This window comes from Ambystoma mexicanum, chromosome 5p (genome assembly GCF_040938575.1).
Source record: "Ambystoma mexicanum isolate Mex_15411 chromosome 5p, UKY_AmexF1_1, whole genome shotgun sequence".
NCBI classification, from domain to species: Eukaryota; Metazoa; Chordata; class Amphibia; order Caudata; family Ambystomatidae; genus Ambystoma; species Ambystoma mexicanum.
The window spans coordinates 1,309,840,351-1,309,853,002 of NC_090930.1; the positions used below are offsets into that span (position 1 = coordinate 1,309,840,351).

The 12,652-nt window shown below is 45.7% G+C and overlaps 1 pseudogene; it reads right to left on the reverse strand.

Annotated features, from left to right (window-relative positions):
- Window positions 1–2,294: 2,294 nt before the first annotated feature.
- The window catches only part of LOC138480650 (bone morphogenetic protein 7-like), a 47,925-nt pseudogene continuing 37,567 nt past the window's right edge, over window positions 2,295–12,652 (reverse strand).

Genomic DNA, 12,652 nt, shown 5'->3' on the forward strand with positions numbered 1-12,652 from the left:
AACTTCACACGCACCCCTGATATCGACGTGGCCAGGGCAATCGCGTGTGGGACTTCCCCGCACCCCGGGATACACGTACCCAGGGCAATCGCGCGAGTGACTTCTCGCGCAACCCGTTGTACACACACGCGCGAATTTTTGAACAGTGGGTGTCCGTGTAAATGGCGTACACCTTTGCACATCATTTGTCCTTTGGGGTCACGGTATGGCCCATTGCTGTATGTGGGTGGTATTTGTTGGCGCAGGTTTTGGCGCACTTTCGTTAAGTGCGTCGGGACGCTACCGCCTGCTTACTTGTGGCGTACGTTTTTGGGCCTGTGCGCTGGTTTGATCGAGCGCTGTTTTGCCCTGTTCGAATCCATGAATACGTGTTGCCGGAGAGCGTGTGGGCGTTCCGCGCACTTGCCTCCTGTACTTCCCCGTGCCGCCCGCATTCTTCCCCATTCCGAGTGTTGTGCCCCATTTTATTCCCCATTCCGAGTGTCCCGCCCTGTGTTCCGCCTACTTTAGAGCTGTGCGCTGCGCTCGGAGTGATAGCGCAGTGGCCGTGGCGCACGCCGTTGGTTGACCTGTGCGCCGGCGTGCGCCGCGCACTTTTTCAGCGCACGTCCTATGCTTTTCTTACGCACGGACTTCCATGAATCGACGTGCGCTGGTTTCCCTGCGCTTTTCGCTATTTTTCGGCCCAGCGCACGTATAGGCCCCTCTGCGCCGGAATTTTCGGCGCACATTTATTCCATGAATCGGCCTGTTAATGTACCACAGAGAAGAAGGTAAGGGACATCGTAATACCCTGACTTTAAATTTTCCCCATTCTCCACTCCCATTTCTGGATTCAGCCACCTTGTATTCTGTCGCTTTTCAGCTCATTTTGTTCCTTAAAGTAATTTGACAGAGGCGAGCCGCCATGATAACACTTTGACGTAGGCAGCACCCCGCCACCAAGTTTTCATCATTTGCACTATCGGGTACCAATGTGAAGGGCAAAAGGTGGTATACACGCATGAACTCCGCCTTTTGCCCTGTACTTTTACACTCTGCAGCTCAAAGTGAGTAAATGCTGGCTGGCATGCTTGCATGCCAACCAGCGTTTACTTTTAATTGTGGGCATCACTTGCCATGCTCGCATAGCAGGCTGTGCTCACAATTGAAATTAAGTGCTGTCTCGCAAGCTCACAGGTCAGACAGCATTTCATTTGCTTTGTGAACACTGCTTACCATTCTCGCATGCTAAGTAGTCTTCACATTTAAAATGAAATGCTGCTGCCAGCATGTCAGACAGCATTTTATTTCAATTGTAGATGCTGACAGCCATGTGAGCATGGCAGTCAGCATTTACAATGTATCCCTACAGGGGCCTGCCTGCTTTTTGCTGGTGCATAATGCCAGTGGACCCCAGAGGAATCCTCAGCATTTACGCCAACCTGTTAGGTTGTGCTACTTTGTATTTGGTCTCTGTGAGGTTTTGCCACTTTGAACTTCACCAATTTGTATTTTGTCACTTGGAGGTTTTGCCACTTTGAATGTTGCCAGTTTGTATTTTGCTGCTTGAAAGCTTTGCCACTGTGAGAATTTGTCACTTTGAATTTTGCTAATTTGAATTTTGCCTCTTGGAGGTTTTGCCATTTTGAAATTTGCCAATTTGCATTTTGCCACTTGGAGGTTTTGCCACTTATAATTTTGTCAATCTGCATTTAGCCACCCTGAATTTTGCCAGTATGAATTTCCCCACTGTGAGGTTTTGCCACTTTGAATGTTGCCAATTTATTTGTATTTTGCCCCTTTGGATGTTCCCTCTTTTAATTGTGCAACTACAAGATTTTGCCAATCTGAATTTTGCCACTTTGAATTTTGCCACTGTGAGGTTTTTCCACTTTGAATTTAGCTAGAGTGTATTTTACCACTTTGAAGTTTGACACATTTAACTCTGCCACTCTGAGTTTTTGCCTCTCGGAATTTTGCCAATTTGAATTTTCCATTCTGCACTTTGCCACTCTGAATTTTGCCACAGTGTTATTTTGCTACTTTGATTTTTGCCAGTTTGTATTTTGTCACCCCGAATTTTGCCACTATCTATTTCACTACTTTGAAATGTGTCACTGCATGGTTTTGCCACTTGGAATTTTTGTGGTCCAAAAATCTTCAGTTTTCGTTTATTGATTTTGTCTTACAAAATATGGTCCCTAGATTTAGAAAGATAGAATATTCAGAAGATCTAAAACCTTTTGCAAATCCATATTAAAAGGAATAATCCTGATAGACAGCATTACTTTGCAACCATGTCTTTGGCCTTCCTAGTGGCAGCCACGTGCCCGAACCACCATATTCCATATTCCTGGATTTCTTTAGGATAACGTTGGATCTGTCGTCAAAGTAGGGAACCAATGTCAGATTGAGTTGTGTGGGAGCACAGCAGGTCTTTGGACAGACTCAGGATTGAGGAAATAATCAGCATCTGAAAAATTGCATGGTTTGTGGCATTCAATAGGTATTCCGTGGAAAAAACATTCTCCTTTGCAGTAGTAAAACACATAACCTTGTGGGGCACTTATCCAGTCCTGCCAGCCAAGGATTCTGAAACTGACACACAACTCAGATTTCTTGCCTGCTTTCCTCTGGTTGCTGCTACTGTTCTTTGCGACATTCGTAACTTGCAGGGCTTCCTGGTTCTTTGGTGCCATTGATCAAATTTGGTTTCTTTCTTTCACCTGTGAAGGCATCGTGAAGTAGACACATACAACGCAATTCAAGTTTGGGTTATAAACTTTCATTCAAAAGAAAAGAAGGTTGGAAAATGGTCTAACTTGCCCTATGTTAAGGTGGGAGTTCTATATCTAAATAAAACTAAGATTAGTCTGTGTCATGAAGTCCAAAGGAAATGTCTGTCTGTGTCCAATACCTATATTTGCCCTCACATCTATTTGTATACAATGTGTAGGGATGTCAGTATCAAAATGATAAGTATTTAAATAAAAGTTCAAAGCTTCATCCAGCTCCTGGTTTTCAAAGGGTTTCTCTTTGCCAAGGTTCACATGCTTTACAACGCAAAAGGGTGTTCCCTCCCTCGTGCTTCCATGTCTTTCAACAGTTCCAACACAATTCCTTGGTATTCCCAGTTCTTCTGGCTTAGTTACCTTTCACCAATTTCATATAGTTCATTAATTTCTCTTCATACATTATTTCCTTTATAATCAATCAGAAGCTTCTTTGTGGTGCTTTAGGTGGCTATTCCTTAGATGGGTGTACTCGGTTTAGGCGCAGTTGTCGGACCATACTGTCCACCCATTACAGGTCATGCAACCGACACACCTTATTGGCTTCTTCTTCATATGCGTGTTGCCACTGCTTCAGCTCTACACTGGTGCTTGACTCATTCTCATTTCACATCCTCATTATGTTTCATCATTGCTTGTTTTGCTACCATTCACTTTTTGCACTTTCACATACTCTCCTGGCTCTTGCCAATGCTTGTTCACTTACGTTGCACAGTTCCTTTTACTCTTATGGCTCTTGCCAATGCTTGTTTGCCAATGAATGTTCTCTCAAAGTACACAGTTCCTTATATTGTCATGGCTCTTGCTAACACTTGTTTGCCAATGCTGGCTCTCTCTCAAATTACACAGTTCCTTATATCAGGAAGTTCCAGAAACTTGCTTTCAATCAGATCGATATTCAAAAAGTACTTACTTTCATTTTCATTTGGATCGTTTTTGAAAAAGTACTTGCTTTCATTTAGTTCAGCATTCGTTAAAGTGTTCATAAGCTTTATGTGGTTGCCTGCCATCCCAGTGTCCCCCTGCTTAGGTTGACTCACTGGTCGGTGCTCATAGCATTCCAGCCAGGCTTCCAGCCGCCACAAGCTCCCTCTCTCTCTTGTGCAGTGCCTTGATACATCTACCCAGTGGCTCTGTGTGGCTCCGCTCAACCCCACCAATGCACCTCTCTCAGGTCTGGCCTCAAATTGTAGATTTGCCTGGTCACGCTGGTTCCCTTTCTGCAGTCTGTCACCAGCATCCAGCGTCTTTCAGCCTTGCTTCCCACTGCATACACTCTGCTTCTTCCAGGGGTTCTCGAGTACACCGTCTGCCACGCCACTTTCCAGGAGTGGTGTGCTCTCATTCAGCAATCTGTAGATCTGCTTTCATAGCCGGATCCATTTTCTCAATTCATCCTGCTTTTAAACCTTCCGCCAGGCTGATGGGTCCAAAAAGGACTAGACTGCTCATTGCTGAATCAGGAGTCCTGAACTGCTCTTGCTGGCCTCCTCCTCGTCCAAGTACCTAACTGATATTTGTATGTGTGTGTGTCAATAAAGAGAGGATGTATTTCTCTAGTTGATCTCGTCCTTGTCCCAGTACAAAATGGGTGTCTATTGGGGAATGATTTAAGGGAAAAATAGGGGAGGGGTTGACAAGAGCCTATACAGGCCTGGGGGACAGTGGCCTCATGGTGAAAGGGTAATGGGGGATACTGTATCTCGCCTAAGGGTGCCTCATCCTCACTCCCCAAGTCTCCTCCACCCAGATGATCCTCAATCGCATGTCCACCCCCAGGGTCAGGATCTGATAGCAACAGTCTTTCCCTGGCCACCATGGAGGAGGATATATTGGGGAAAGAAGTGAGGATGCCCTCAGATTCTTCACCCCCCCCCAGTTGTGTGTATACTATGGAGGTGGATCTCTGTCGCAATGAAGAATGCCAATATGAAGGGCAATTTATTCTGCAGCCCATGTCTTCCAATCAAACCTGCCATCTTGGTATTGATGCTTTCTCCATCACTCTCGACACACAGCTGCAGCCTGAGATTGTACTGCGGATTCATCACCCAGTGTTTACTGGTCACTGTTATGTCAAAGACGTGCATTCCCTCTCTGGCAGCCCAGATAATCCGGTTGTCTAATGTGAACAAGTCTGAATCCCTCCCTTGGTTTTCCTGCAGCACATGGAAGCTGCTGATCTGAAATACCTCATGATCAACGTGTTCCTGGATGCAATCCTTATAGATCTGAAACTCGACGTCAGTGATGGCTTCGCTCTCTGAGATTTTCGAGAGATCAAACTTTAAGCCTCAGTGATGGCACCTCTGGTGAAAGTACTCCTTGTCATGTTCAACCAAGTTAACAAAGTTGATAACCATGTTGGCATTGTTAAAGAAGTTGATATCCTGCAGGCCGAGGGCGGTGGGCCCTGGGTGGTGAAGACAAGCTTGAAGAGGTAGGTGAAGTCCCCTTTCTCCTCCCCCATGGCATTGTACAGGTCGAGCATGAACATGGGGGCTGGGTTCTGCTTGCTGTGCAAATGAGGACAGGGTTGGTGTGGTAGGCCCAAGTTTGACAGGATTTCTCGCAGCATCTCCTTCCAGAAATACAGAGATAGAACAAGTTCTTATCATTTGGGCAAATATCTGTCCCAGACGACCACCATGCTAGGACTGAAGTGCCCTAAAACATGAGAAGAACTGACTTCTGCTTCTTCCTTTTGTGAGAAGCTCTTTAAGGGACAGGGTCCCACCTGTCCCTAAATCAGTGGAGTCTTGAGACCCCAGAGGAAGGAGGTGTCCTAGTTGTCCCTTGGGTGATTAGTTCTCCTGATGTGTAATGGGCTCCCCTCTTCTTCCAAGGGTGCACTTGGGTGATGATTTCCCCAGAGATCTGGCTCCTGCTCGACTCATGGATGATGACCTCTCCATGGTGGGTTGCAAATTCGGGGTGGCTATCTCTTGGTCCCTGCAAGGAACCAGGTTCTGCTTGTCCTTTGTGTGATGATCTCCCTCGGGAGTTGGTCTCCTGTCTGGGGGTGGCTATATCTCATGTTCCATGCACAGAACCAGGCTCTGCTTGCCCATTGGGTGATACCCCCTCCACCGGTATCCCCAGGGAGCTGGACAGACTTTCCCAGACTCTGTGGTGGTGATCTCTGCTGTGCTCTCCAGCACGATCTAGAGGCCATGCAGAGTTTGCCAGTAGACACAGGCTGTGGGCATCTTAGGTCTGGTGGGAGGAGCAGTCTGAATAACCAGCTCCCTCTGCTTGCTTTTGTGGAGCAGATGGGTAACAACAGAAAGACAAGCACTGCTGGCTGCTCATCACCAGGTTACTCTTGTGGTGTTATTGAGAGCCAACCCAATTTTGAGACTGTGAATTTCACCACTGTGAGGTTTTGCAAGTTTCAATTTTGCCATTTGGTATTTTTCCATCCTGGAGTCTGCCATTCTAAATGTTTCCACTTTGAATTGATCCACTGTGAGGTTTTGCCAGTTTTATTTGCACCAATTTGTATTTTGGACCTTGAATTTTACCACTTTGAGCTTTACCTCTTTGAATGTCGCCTCTTTGAATTTTGTCGCTTTGAATTTGCCACTTTGAATTTTGCCACTTTGAGGTTTTGCCAATTTGCCAATTTGTATTTTACCACTTGAGTATTACTGCGTTTGAAAATTGTTGTTTTGATCTTTGCTGCTCTTGAACACTGCAACCTCTGAATTTTGCCACTTTGAACGATGCCACTTTAAACTATACCACTCCAATCTCTCTTGCTTTGGAATCAGGCTACATTGAATCCTACACCGCTCTTCACTCCATCAGTTTGAACCCTACCACTTTTCCACCTTGAATTTATGCCTGAATCATTCCACTTAGAATTTTGTCGATTTGAACATTCCCACCTGAAATTTCAACGTCGCATTCCACACAGAAACATGGTTCACAGACAACTACAAACTGATACAAGCTTACAGAGACACCAGAAGAGGAGGATGAATTTCTTGGCACACAGAAACCATATCAGCTCCACATTCTTATCCTCTACAGAAAAAGAAGACTGCAAACCACTCTTAGTCAACCTAAACCGCAACAAACAATCCACCTCACCCTTCCTTCTTATCTACAGATCACCCACCTATAACCATACCTTGACCATAAAACTCACCAGTGCCATAGCCAACTTAGCTGTAAAGCATGGCAACATCATTATTCTGGTAAATTTGAACATCTGGTTTGAAAGAGAAAATGAAACAACAACAAACTCCCTCAGTGCCGTACCAGAAACTCTCCGCCTCTAACAAACGGTGAATGGACCCACTCACAGAGCTGGACACACGATGCAATTTTCTGCAGGACTCTCGACTGCCGAACTCATTAGTACCAATCATCTGGAGTGACCATCATGTGATCCCATTCACCATCAAAACCCCAAGCCGCACAATACAGACAAAAACAAAACATCCAATGATAATCAAAAGAAAATGAAAAAGACTTAACCTAGAAATGTAACACAGTTACTAGAAAACACCAAATCAGATAAGTCTTAGCTAATCAAAATGATGCCAGAGTGTTGACGAGAACCTTTGCACCTCGTTCACAGACAAGTTATATCAATGAACACCCCTAAAATTCTTGAAACCCACACAGAAAAAAAGTCACAGCGAGATGGATCACAGAGGAACTGAGAAAACTCAAGAAAACTAAATGTAAATAAGAAAAGAGATGGAGGAACAAATACAACCAACTGGACAAAATTAACTACCAATGACAAATTTGCTATACAAATCAGCAATTCTGGAAGCCAAGAAAACACACAATGCCACAAGAATCCAATCGGCAACAAACCCACAGAAAGAAATGTATAGAAGGATCAAGGAAATAAAAAACCCTACCTCATGCAGAATCAACATCGTATCCTCACAAATGTTATGGAACAGTATCATGGACTACTTAAGAGAAAAAATCCATTCAATCCAACAGGAAATAGACACATTCAGCAGGACCACAAATAACACCATCCCAGAAACCAACACCCCAACAAGCAGCATAACATTCAACCAATTCAAACCAATAAGCTGGGACACTTTCGGCAACATTCTAAAATAAACCAACATGGCTGGATCTCCCAAAAACCCATGCCCACCAGACATCTACAAAAAGCTGCTCACCCATAAAACACCAGCCCTCTATACCCGACCACTAATGAATCTATCCTTGAACATTGGAATAGTACCAAAATCATGCAGATCAGCCTATATCAACCTCTCTTAAAAACAGGACAGGAAAATAGATGACCCTGCCAACTATATGCCTATATTAAACCTACCTACCCAGAAAACATCTTGGAGAACCATGTGTACAAAGAAACGCTCAACCATGTGGAAAGCAAGGGACTACTTGACCAATCACAGGTTGGTTTCAGACACATGAGAGGAACTGAATCAACACTCCTCTAAGTGTGATAACCATAGGATGAACGGGGACAACACCACTCAATCGGCCCTCATACTACTGGACATATTAGCTGCCTTTAATACAAGCAAACACACAGCATTAATCAAGAGATTGGAAAAATCAGATATTCAAAACTCTGCACTACTATTGCTGACATTTTTCCTCACAGACAAAACCGAAAGAATCTATATATTACCATTTACATCGAACACAAAAAACATCACCTGCGGCTTACCACAAGAATCAAGCTCCTCTGCACTCCTCTTCAGCATGTATATGACCCCCCCCTAATGAAGATCATTCGAACTCATGGTCTGACAGCTTACCAGACGAAACCCAGCTCATCTTTAAAATATCCACTAGCCATGACCCTGACAATGCCCTAAATAAATGCCTCACTGGTATACACACCTGGATGGCAAACAACAATCTTAAACTAAACCAGTTTACAATCTTACACAGACATCTCTCACAATGCCCCGGACGGAGCATGGAAACTCAACCGGAGACGTCAACAGTGATAGAAAACCTGGAAATTCTCATGGACAATGGTCTCACTTTGGAACCACGAGTGAACACAACATCAAAGAAATGTCTCACTACCTTCGACTAATAAGAGGGATCCATTCCACCTCAATTTCCCACACAGAACCCTTGTGATAATTTCCTTGGTATTATTAAGCATATACTATGCTAATAGTCCTCTATACCTAGAAATGGCTGAACGCCTCACCAAATAACTACAACACATCCCAAATACTGCTGCAAGACTACTTCTAAGACTTAATCGAAGAGAGCACTTAGCCTCAGTCCTAAGAAGTCTACACTAGCTGCCAGCAAAGCAACGTATCAACCTCAAAGCCCTCTGCATTGCCGATAAACTCTAGACACACAAGGAGTCGAACTCCTCCAAGCTAAATAACTCAATACCAACCCAGAAGAGCTTTAAGATCTAGGACTGACATCCAAATAGAAAATAAACACTACGAGAAAACACAATTCAGACGAACCGCCTTCTCCTTTATAATAGCTAAACTATGGAACTCGATCTCAAAGGAAATAAAAATGATGGAAAATCACCCAACTTTCAGGAAACAGCTAAAAACGTGATTTTTCAAATCACTGATATAAAAAGAGACCAAAAGCAAGTACACAACAACCTTCGTCATAGGCAGACTACTTTAACCGCATACAGAAAGAAACAATAGCACAGCGGTACACTACCCAGAGACCACCCAAAACCCATTGACCATTTCCCTTTCCTACTCCAGCCCCCCACACTTCACACTTACCATACACACCCAGATGTGAGCAGCAGCAGGATAACATTAAAGGGTTTGTGCTGCTTGATTAACTTGTGCACTACTTCTTCCGGTAGAGGTGAGTGTATCTCTGTAAATAACAGCACATGCCACTCCCCCACCACTCGATGCCTCAAACAAAGCACCACTCAAAGACATTCAACACATTTCCAAGCCACCATTTATTGGACATGAAAATGAATGGTGGGGGTGAATCAGAGGCATCCTGTGTCATGCAGGAACGATAGGGCGTACATAAAGTACCAGGCACTTCCAAAAAGTGTCCAAAATATATAACAAAAAAAGTCTGAAGAAATCACCTGGGATTAGGTACGCGGGTCAATTCCAGTGATGAAAATGCCACAGGGTAAACTAAGATGGTCAACATGAACAACACAAATACAGTTCCAATTTGGAAGGGGCAATTAGGGGAAGGAAGCAAGCATGGGTGCGGGTCACTTACCCTTGCATGACTTCTTTGACTGTAGGCCCTGTCTGGTATGAGTAGGGGGGTGCTGATGGTGCAGGTGCTGGGTAGGGGTAGGCCTCACAGGCGACTGCTGTGTCAAGGCGGGATGCAGACGTGGAAAGGGAAGAAGAAATGGTGGAATCTCTGCCCACAAACTAGTGCATTAGGGCAAGGAAGTTCTCATGGCGGGCCAGCATGTCCTGATGACAGTGTGGGACTGAGTATGCTGTAGGCTGGCCTCCACCATCTGGTGGCAGAGGGGACCATATAACAGGTTAAATGGCACACTGCTTCTGAGGAGGCACTGGCAGCATTGCAAGTGGCCTGGCTGGTCCTAAAGGCCAGCTCAATCGGGCATCCTTCCGGACCTCAGCATAGATCTCTGCAGTGGACGCAGCCCCAGCAGAGGCCTGCTCTCGGGCCCGTTGGGCCTCCTCCTGGACCCCAGCACAGGCTTCTGATGCCAACGCAGCTGCCTGTTTCATGGCAAGCTGAGAATCATGCCATGCCTGAGCACAATCCTTTGCAGGAGAGGCCTTCTGTCAAGCAAGCTGAGCATCCTCCTCGCTCGCTGTTCTTGCTGTCAGTGCCCCTGCCAGCATGTCTTCTCTTAGCCTGTTGGAAGCCACCAATTAATGGTGCATATCCTCCAAAGACTGTTGGACATCCCCCAAAACTGGCCCAAGTGACAGACAGGCCACCCGCATTTCCTTCCCACTGGCCTCGCTCCATGTCTAGGCTGCCCCCATGGCTGTCATTCACTCTATAATGTCTCCCAAAAGACTGGCAGTCACAGTGGCAGGTGCCATGGGAACATGATGTGGGAGGAAAATTATGGATTCATGGACCGCAGCTGACAGATTACAATAAGGCCCCAGAGGATATACCCGGCCTTTGGAAAGATGGCTCCATGGGAGGGGCAGTGATGTCTACCACCGCCACCAGGGTGTCCCCAGGTATCAGTAGCAGATGCCACATGGGGCCATGGTGACAGTGTCCATGGTGGTGATGTGTGCTGACAGTGTCCTGGTAAATGTGGCCATGCATGAGCGATATGTGGCTGGTGGAGGGCTCGGACTCCATGGTGTCAGGTGGTGGTGGCAAGGTTTCCTGTGGAGATTTACTCTCCTCAGTCTCATGTTGGCCAGGTTGACTTGCCCACACCATTATGTCGTCACCATCATCCTCTTCGACCTCTTCCACCTCCTCTGTGTCATCTCCATCCCTGGGAATGAGAAGGCAATGTCAGTGTTTCAGGCACATGTAGCAATATGGGCACCATACACATATACATATATACAGCAAATGTGCTCACTACACAGTGTGGAGTGCAATACAAAAGTAGCCATTTGCTGTAGTAATTAGTACACACAGTAATGAGCATGTCAAGTGAGATATGGATTGGATTACTGTACCTGCACAATGTCTCTGACAGTTGTCCATGCCATGGTCATTCCATACAATTCCATATGCGTATGGTTCAGGGATGGTTGCAGTGTGGTGAGTGGTGTTCCTGCTACTCCCATCACAGGGTGGTAATCCACAATTTCACATTTGGATACTCTGGAGTGCACCAAAGGTATGTGGTCATTCATGCCTATTGCCATTGTCTTATCTCGCATGTGTGTACGCAGGCATGGATGCCGGCAAACAATGGTGCCCCCCACTTTCCCTGCACCCTGTCACCCGTTAACCCCTCTGCTCTGTGTCATCATGCTGGCTCTTCATTTGTTCGTTGACATGGTGTTGAATGGGTGCCACAGGCATTTATCAAACTCCATATGTAGGGGAGGGCGATGTATAGCTGATTGTATCTGTCACCTTTAGCATGCAGAACAGGTGAGTATTATGCTGGTAAGTGTTGTCATGGTACAGCTGCATGGTCTAGATCTCCTTTCACTTTTCCATTCACATCCTGAAGTGCATGTTGGGGTCAATGGAATGGCTGTGGCATGTGGGGGGGTTGACTGCGTTACATGACTGGGTACAGCACACATGAGCCTCATTACAAGTATGGCAGAGCAGAAAAAATTGTCAGTACCAGAATTAACACCACTTTTCCCGCTCTGCCATATTACAGGTATGGTGCTGGAGTTGAGGATGCTGTGGTAAATCCTCCAACTATCTGCCAAAAAATTTGCAAATTCGGCGGAATTACCACTGCAGTAATTCCACCCTAAAAGCCCCGTAGAGTCCTGTGGACTAAAAAAAAAATTGGGATTCATACCACCACTTGTAATCTGGCAGTAATCCCACCGGACCAAGTGGCAGTAACTGTAATTCAGTTTGGTGGTATCTGGGTGGATTTACTGCCCAGATACCACCAAACCCGTAAGGCGTCCCATGGTCCCTCAAGTGTTCATTGTTCAGTGCAATGTGTACTCACATGCAAGTTGTGTGGACTGGGGTATGTGGCTGTATTGTGGCTGGAGACCATCTTCATTTCCTATGGTGTCACTGCCTGCGTGTCATGTGACTCTATGCCATCAAATGGGACAGGTGCAAGACCACTTGCTGCACTTGAATGTGCTTTTCTTGAAGCATCATGTGGCATGTGGATCTAGGGAAACTGTGTGTATGTTATCTCACCTAGGATGATGGTGATTGAGAGGCCACTTTACCACTGCCACTGTTCCACAGGTAGATGTGCTTGTATTGTGGAGGGT